The sequence below is a fragment of the Labrus bergylta genome, chromosome 5, assembly GCF_963930695.1.
Source record: "Labrus bergylta chromosome 5, fLabBer1.1, whole genome shotgun sequence".
NCBI classification, from domain to species: domain Eukaryota; kingdom Metazoa; phylum Chordata; class Actinopteri; order Labriformes; family Labridae; genus Labrus; species Labrus bergylta.
Genome location: NC_089199.1, coordinates 15791548 through 15798903, shown reverse-complemented (window position 1 = coordinate 15798903; position 7356 = coordinate 15791548). Strand labels below are relative to the sequence as shown.

The 7356-nt window shown below is 37.2% G+C and overlaps 1 long non-coding RNA gene across 1 annotated transcript; it reads left to right on the top strand.

Annotated features, from left to right (window-relative positions):
* The first annotated feature begins 3172 nt into the window (after positions 1 to 3172).
* On the top strand, positions 3173 to 5987 carry LOC136179243 (uncharacterized). Its single transcript, XR_010666431.1, has 3 exons — positions 3173 to 3728; positions 5368 to 5495; positions 5693 to 5987. It is a non-coding gene; the product is annotated as an uncharacterized lncRNA (long non-coding RNA).
* The last annotated feature ends 1369 nt before the right edge of the window (positions 5988 to 7356 follow it).

The following is a 7356-nucleotide window of genomic DNA, read 5'->3' as shown; positions in this document are numbered from 1 at the left end:
GAGTGATTAGAGAGTTACAAAAAAAAGTGTCTCAAGAACTTTTGGTTTAAACTCTGAACAAAAGTCATTTGAACTTGAAGAGACATCCAATAGGTGAAAAGTTAGAATTGTGTTTTTTATCAATTTTAATATTTGCCACTCAACACCCAAACCACACATGGTAAAGGGAGAAAGAGAGGCAGCTATGACAGCATGAAAACATAAAATAAGGAAAGAACACACCTGCTTTAGAAGTGTGTAGTTGCTAAACAAATATTCATCCATGTGTTCATCATCAGTGGAAGTGGACGTCCTGTAAATCATAGTGAGTAAAAATGGAAGCTGATTTCCATTAGTGATGGCTAATTAGTTCTGAGCAATGATGGCCGGAAGCTGTCTGCTCCTGAATGGTGCTCTATTATATATCTCATACAGGACCTTTGAAGGCTCAGGAGAAGTTCCAGTTCATGTTTTCATGGGTCATTTTACATTTCCCAAGGGTGCACTGAAAATATAGGCTATTTAAATACTTTATATCAGTTCTATGTGTGGTTTGAAACATTCACAATATCAACAAAAGAGCGGTGAAGAACATTCAATTTCATTATTTGCATGGAGAATGTACTGGCCAGTGCATTTAGTCTACGGTCAGGATGAAAACACCATCCCAGCTTGCTCACAGTGAATTTTCCTTAATATGTCCTGCTGTGTTCTGACATGGGCTAGCAGGGGAAAACATCCATGTAAAGTTAAAATGAAAAATATGACTGTTTGCTTTCGTCCATGCAGCTCACCCCGAAAATTTTTAAGAAGTTTTCAGGAATATTGTGCATGTGTGAAAGCACCAAGTAGGACTTCTGGCTCTCTCTTCTCAACACTGGTTGTTCTTATTACTCACAGAGGAAGCTGCAACCAGTAGGTCTCTCTCAGAGTGGATGATTCATTCTGAAGGCACTTTTCTTGTCAAGAGGACTTTTTGTCAGGTAATAAAGGCAATGTGTTCTGCGAGGTGTTTGAAATTCAAATGATGTCTTCCACTTTGTTTTCCACTGACGGCTTTGAAAGTTCTCATAAAAGGGGAGAAACAGCGATGGAACCAACATAAGCCGAAAGAGAGCAGAAAGGCAAATTCAACTTCGTCCCAAAAATAGATGACAGTGTCAAACTGAAAAGAGATAATCAAAGAGCTACTCAGCTAAAGCATGTCTACGGTTTTAACATGTATATAGGAATATTGCTATTTTTGTACTAGTACTGACATTTCAGAACAGTTGTGTGTTGTGCCTTTTTCACTGTTATTAAGAGAAGGGCTAAAGTGTTGCAGTGCTGTTCCCAATTTAACATTCTATAATAAGACCCTCAAAATTAAAATAATGTATTTGTCCTTTGTGTTCAGGTAATTGATAGGATCTCAGTGTAAACCATGCAGATTGATACTGTATATGACCCAACTTGCTGACCAGAAGGTGTGCAGCATTGTTTTTAGCACCACGCAGCCCTAAATGCAACACATCATAGACAAATATGGCTCTGTAAAGTAAATCACTGCAGTGACACAGCTGATTTAGTGACTCTTAAATCAAAAAAATAGACAAGCTTTTTAAGCACCAGAAAGATTTGGGTTGATGGCCCTGTGAGAAATCTGTCATAACACCTCTGTTAACTGTCTAACAGGTGTCATCATGAAATTAAGACTTTGAAAAGTGGGAGTGAAACATGGGTGAAAAACCTGTCATTATCCTCAAGTTTCTGTTAATCCTAAAATTCAAAGCTGCAACACAGTGGCAAAGCTTCCCACTGAAAATCTCTCAAGCTGACAGAATCATAAAATTTCTATATAAAATGATGACGATCAATATATATGATGTATCCTATGTACAGGGTACATGTCTGGTCACGTTAGCCTTGTTGACCTGCCTCTATGCAACAATCTGTCATCCAGGAAATTGAATAAACTCAGTAACCCTTCTCCTTTTTTCTGCATCTCCATCTATCCCATATTCCAAGCCCATCACAGGTTGGCAGATGGCTGTTAATCATGAGTCTGGTTTTGGTCAAGGTTTCTGCTGGTTAAAAGTTTTTCCTTGCCACTGTAACTTTGCTACATGTTGCTTATTGTTGTGGTCATTGTGGATTAATGTTGGGTCTTTTTATAACGAAGAGTAAAGTCTTTTACCTTTTCTTTTGTAACATAAAATGACATAGTGTCAAAGTGTCTTGAGATAACATTTGTAATGAATTGGTGCTTTACAAATAAACATTGATTGATTCATTAAGTAATCCCCAGCATTTGGTTTCCTTGTTGTTATCAATCATCAAAATGTTTTAAATATTTCCAGCCTTTACAAGAAGACGGGCAGCCTGGTACCCATGAATATAACAATTCCTAAACCAGAGAAGAACTAAAAGTATTTGTATTGTTTGAACAATTATTAAACCAGTCCAATGCATGATTGTCTTATAGTCTGAACATTTATTGGAACTTTGTTATCCATCTTTTTCTGATGAAAATCAGAAAAACTTGCATTCCATACATTTGTATTTCTTTGAATTAAATAATTTTTGTTGGGTCATAGGGCTTTGTGTAAATTAGTCTGCAATTTCATGCTTTGGCTGTTTTTAAATTGCAGCTTTTTCAAGCTATTTTGTCCATGTATTGATAAAAACTTACATTGGGGCCAATCCCACCAATGTGATGGCCTATCATCTTAAACATCAATGTCTCTCATAATCTTGAGAGGATAAACAGATAACAGCAAAAGTACTGCCTTCCTTATTACTTTTCTGAGGGTGTGTAGTGATGAATAGCTCTTACCCTGTGCAGAGCAGGTGTACTAACTGCATGGGGTATCATCACCAGGGATTCTGCCAAGCTTAGCTAATATGATTTCAGGCTGTGAGTTTAAGGGTTTCAGATGAGACGAGAATATTCACAGCAATTCAGTGCAAGCTTGAGTCACATCAATAGTGGTGTCAGATGTGAGGCAAAGTGATGTTTAATCTGCATGGCAAATGCAACTTTGTCAGAGGCTCAAAAAAGTGTCTTCAAGTATGTTGAACCTGATGCACATCAACTTAACAGCAAAGCACACTCGCTCTTTATTTCTAAAAGAGAAGGGAGTTTAGGCCAGTAAGAACAGCAAAGCATCCATTTTAAAGAAGCTTGCAGTCGATGTGTTACCGGATTATTTTATAAAGCTTGGACTGTCATTTCATATAAGCCTAACATTTTACTCTTGATTGAACTTTTCCAAAGCTATTATTATTAAAAGGTAACGATGCAGAGTAGTTAGATGAAAGGTGTATCATTTATTAAATCATCGGAAGCAACTGAGAATGGCAGGTCTCTATAGCTTTGAGTTTCTCTATGTGCTGATTGGGGATTACATTCATAAATTCATCTGTACGAGCATTTCTCTGAAGACAATGGGCCTCATTCACTAATATGTGCGTAGAAATGTTCTTACTCTGCGCTTAAAATAAGTGCATACGCAAAATCGCGGTCGGATTCATGACACGTGCGTACCAGCCAATTTTGTTCTCACCAGCTTGCTTATGTCAGTCAATCAGAATCATTCTAAATGGTCAGGCGCGTGTCTGCAACCTGCAATCAGCTTACTACCACACCCCCCGTCTCTCCATAAAAGGACATCTGATTGGTATATCAGGACGAGAGCGGTGAGGTGGAGCTGCTATTTGTTTCAGCAAGGCTGGATCTTTACACTTTCTTAGACATAAATCACAATCATGTATGTTCCCTGCATGCTCTTAAATATTCTCAGATTAATCAGCTGGTTTTAGTAACAGATGTGATATTTCATGGTACTATTGGTGGGAGTGGTCGACGATTAGATTTAAGATTTTAGATTAAAGGATAAGGCGAACATTTCATGGTTATTTAATATATTTAGTCAATGCATTAGTTAATTCACGTTTTTAATGTTTGTCTTTTCAACATATTATTTTTTTACATACATATATATACTTTGTTCGCAGAGATTGATGAATCCCAGATTTGTGCTTCAAATGTTCGTACGCACAGTTTAAGCACATTTGTGCGTATGCACGGTGAGGTGTTTGCTCATCACTCAGGTGGTATCTCTAGCACCAGGTTTGAAGTCACACCTGGCTGCCTTGTGATTCGACTGTAACTCGCTCTTCACCTCTCTCACTACGTCCGCCTTCAATCAGTACAGAACGCTGCTGCCAGAGTTCATAACAAAGTCAAACAAATGGTCTCACATCTCTCCAGTAATTCGCTGCCTCCACTGGCTCCCGGTTACATTCAGAATCCACTTACAGAAACTTACAGATCCGTACACGGTCAGGCTCCAGATTATTTAGGGGAAATGATTCACCCTCACCAGTCGACTCAGCCCCTCAGGTCAAACTCAAAACAACGGCTCTCTGTTCCCTATACTCACCTAAAGACCTGTGGAGATAGAGCTTACCAGTCAGTAGCTCCCACACTTTGGAATGATCTGCCTGTGTCTTTGCGCTCTGCTGAATCTGTTTTTGATTTAAAAATCATCTTAAGATACACCTGTTTAGGCAGGCGTTTGGATAATTGCCATAATCAATTAATGCACTCGGAACATGCTGTTCATTCTATTTTGGGCAACTCTTTTTTTGTTTATTTTTTTTATTATGTGCTATTGTTGTTGTTATTATTTCTATTATGTTTATTATAATAGCATCATTATTGCTACTGCTACCTCCTGTATTTTGTGTCTTTGTAAAGCACTTTGTGGCTAATGTCTGCGAAAAGTGCTATTTTAATACGACTTTTACTTTTTACTTTGATTAATGAAGCTGTAGGTGCCTGTACCAGAGGTTAGTTCACAATTCTTAATGGCATTAAGAAGGTGTATTTCAAATATTCATTTAACTTACTCAGTTGTTCAGAGATGATTACTCCTACTAACTCTTTTGTACAGTTTGTCTCCATAAGGGGAAGATGGTTATTGCAGATGAAGTTAAGTTAATACTTTTGAAAACACCAACAAATGTGTCCTGTAAATCATCATCCCACTCGTCCATAATTCAAAAAGATTATACATTTTACTTACTCTGTTGTACTATCGTGTTTTTTTAAGCTAGGTGTAGGTGGTTGTCCAAGACAAAGGTAAGGTTATAATTACTTAACATTAAGAAGAATTGAATTTTATCAGCTTAAATTTTTTTTTTATAATTGATTAAAGATCATCGTAAGGCCTCTGTTAATTATGCTTACTTTGTTTTATTTTGTAAGGAACAGATGGCTCTTTCTCTATGATCTACAAAGAGTTGTAATTTGAATCAACTCTGATAGAATTTCTTGCTCTTCTTAACATTTATTTCATGATTATCTGTGTGACTAACTCTGCTGGATCTTTATGTTTTTTGTAGTACCAACATGCCGACAAGGAGAATGAAGACTCCACATCAAGAGAAGACGTTTACATCCCAGACCAGATGAGAAGGATGACTACAGGACCAGCTGGAGAGCCGTGGTCGCCTCTCTTTAAGTTGTCCAAGTAAGTAATCCCCTCACTGAGACCACAATAGTAGAAGTAGCAACATAAAGTAAAGATAAGGTCAAGATAACTCTAAATATGTGGATTATGTTTATTATAGGCTTAATCATTCCATTCTCTGAAGGCAAATATAACATTATATCTTCTGTTAAAAGTTCTGTTCACTTTTACTCACTATTTGTTTTTCTGTCTCACAGGGCAGGAGTCCTCAGTGTCCCTGGACCAGCTGACTGTAAACATGAACCCGCTCCTGCCCCTCCACCTCCACCCCCAGCACCACCCTCTTCAGCCTGCAGCCCAGCGATGAGGAGCGCTCTGACCAGCACCGAGGACGTTTGTTTCCATCTGCTTCTTCTGTGTTGGTTGTTTGGGAGGCTCTTCACTCACCATCAGGGAGAAGCAAAACCTTCAAGAAAGAAACAGACGGCTCCTAAACAATTGATCAATTTTGATTTTCATATAAACTCAAATAAAGTATTGTTACAAATGTAACTTTTTAGTGTGTCATATTGAATCATTTGGTAAAGGTTCAATTCATTTTATGAATCAGCCTCTGATGATCAACAAGGTTTGCCATTTTGCCTTTAGAACGAACATTGAAACAAATCAATCGATCTTTATTTGTAAGGCGTCAATTCATAACAAGTGTTATCTCGAGACACTTTACAAAAGAGCAGGTAAAAAGACCATACTCTTAGTTATGTTACAAAAAGACGGCAAAAAGACCTCTTTGCTATTTAATATAACAAAAGAGCAGGTAAAAAAAAACCTTATTCCTAGCTATATTACAAAGAGCCAGCGTTAATTCATCATGAGCACTTTAGCTACATTTTAGCAAACATTACAGTGGCAAAAAAAACGTCCTTTTTAAAGGCAGAAATCTTGGTCAAATCCAGGCTTACAAACATCAAATCCAAAATTGTGCCCTTTTCAGATGGCAACCGCTGGCTGTGTTCAAAGTATATTTTGTCTTTCTCGCAAATCTTCCACATCAATAACAGTAGGCCATCATGTGCAGTGTTCAACAGGAAACTACATCCACACTCAGAGAAAGCGAGGGTTCAGAGGCTAACTCATCATCATTTTTGTTGCCTGATGATGTTAATTGTCAGCTGACAAGTTCAACTCATCATCAGCAACTTGGGGTTAAGTGTCTCGATTGATCGATTTCATCAATATCTTTCAGTGATTCCAATTATTGATTTATTTGATGTGATTGATTTGACTAGTAGGTAATATGATTAATAATTTTGTCTTTTTGATTTCAAAGCTCACAGCTTATCAGAAATCATTGAATTGATTATAATTATTATAGATTTGCGGATGTGGTCCATGTTGGAATTCACAATCGTTGGAAGGTGCTGGGAGAGAAATATGTTCAAAATCGTTACACTCAAGAAAATCTTTAGACATATATGATCATGCAAAAACAACTACAATTCAAAACCTATAGTAAAACAGAAAAATAATGCTAAATAAAACTTACTAAACAACATGATAATGTCACTTTAAAAACAAACGTTGACATTAGAAACTCAGTTTTTCTTCTCAGAGATGTGAACATAAGTGAAAATGAAACACCAACCACTATATATTTAGAAGTGCTATGTTGTTACACTCTGTTCGTTTGCTGTGTGACTCATTATGTTAAACTTATCATCTAAAGATAATGTGCAGAACTCTTCGCAACACCCTTTCGTGCCATGAAGTCTTTTTATATTCCTTATATGTTGTGAGGAGACCTGATAGCTCTCTGCACTATTCAGTGAACAAAACAGATTGTACTTTAATACCATGTGAGATGTCTGTCTTTGAATGAAGGTCATTTATGACAGCCACTATTGCAGTCATGTCTAAAGTT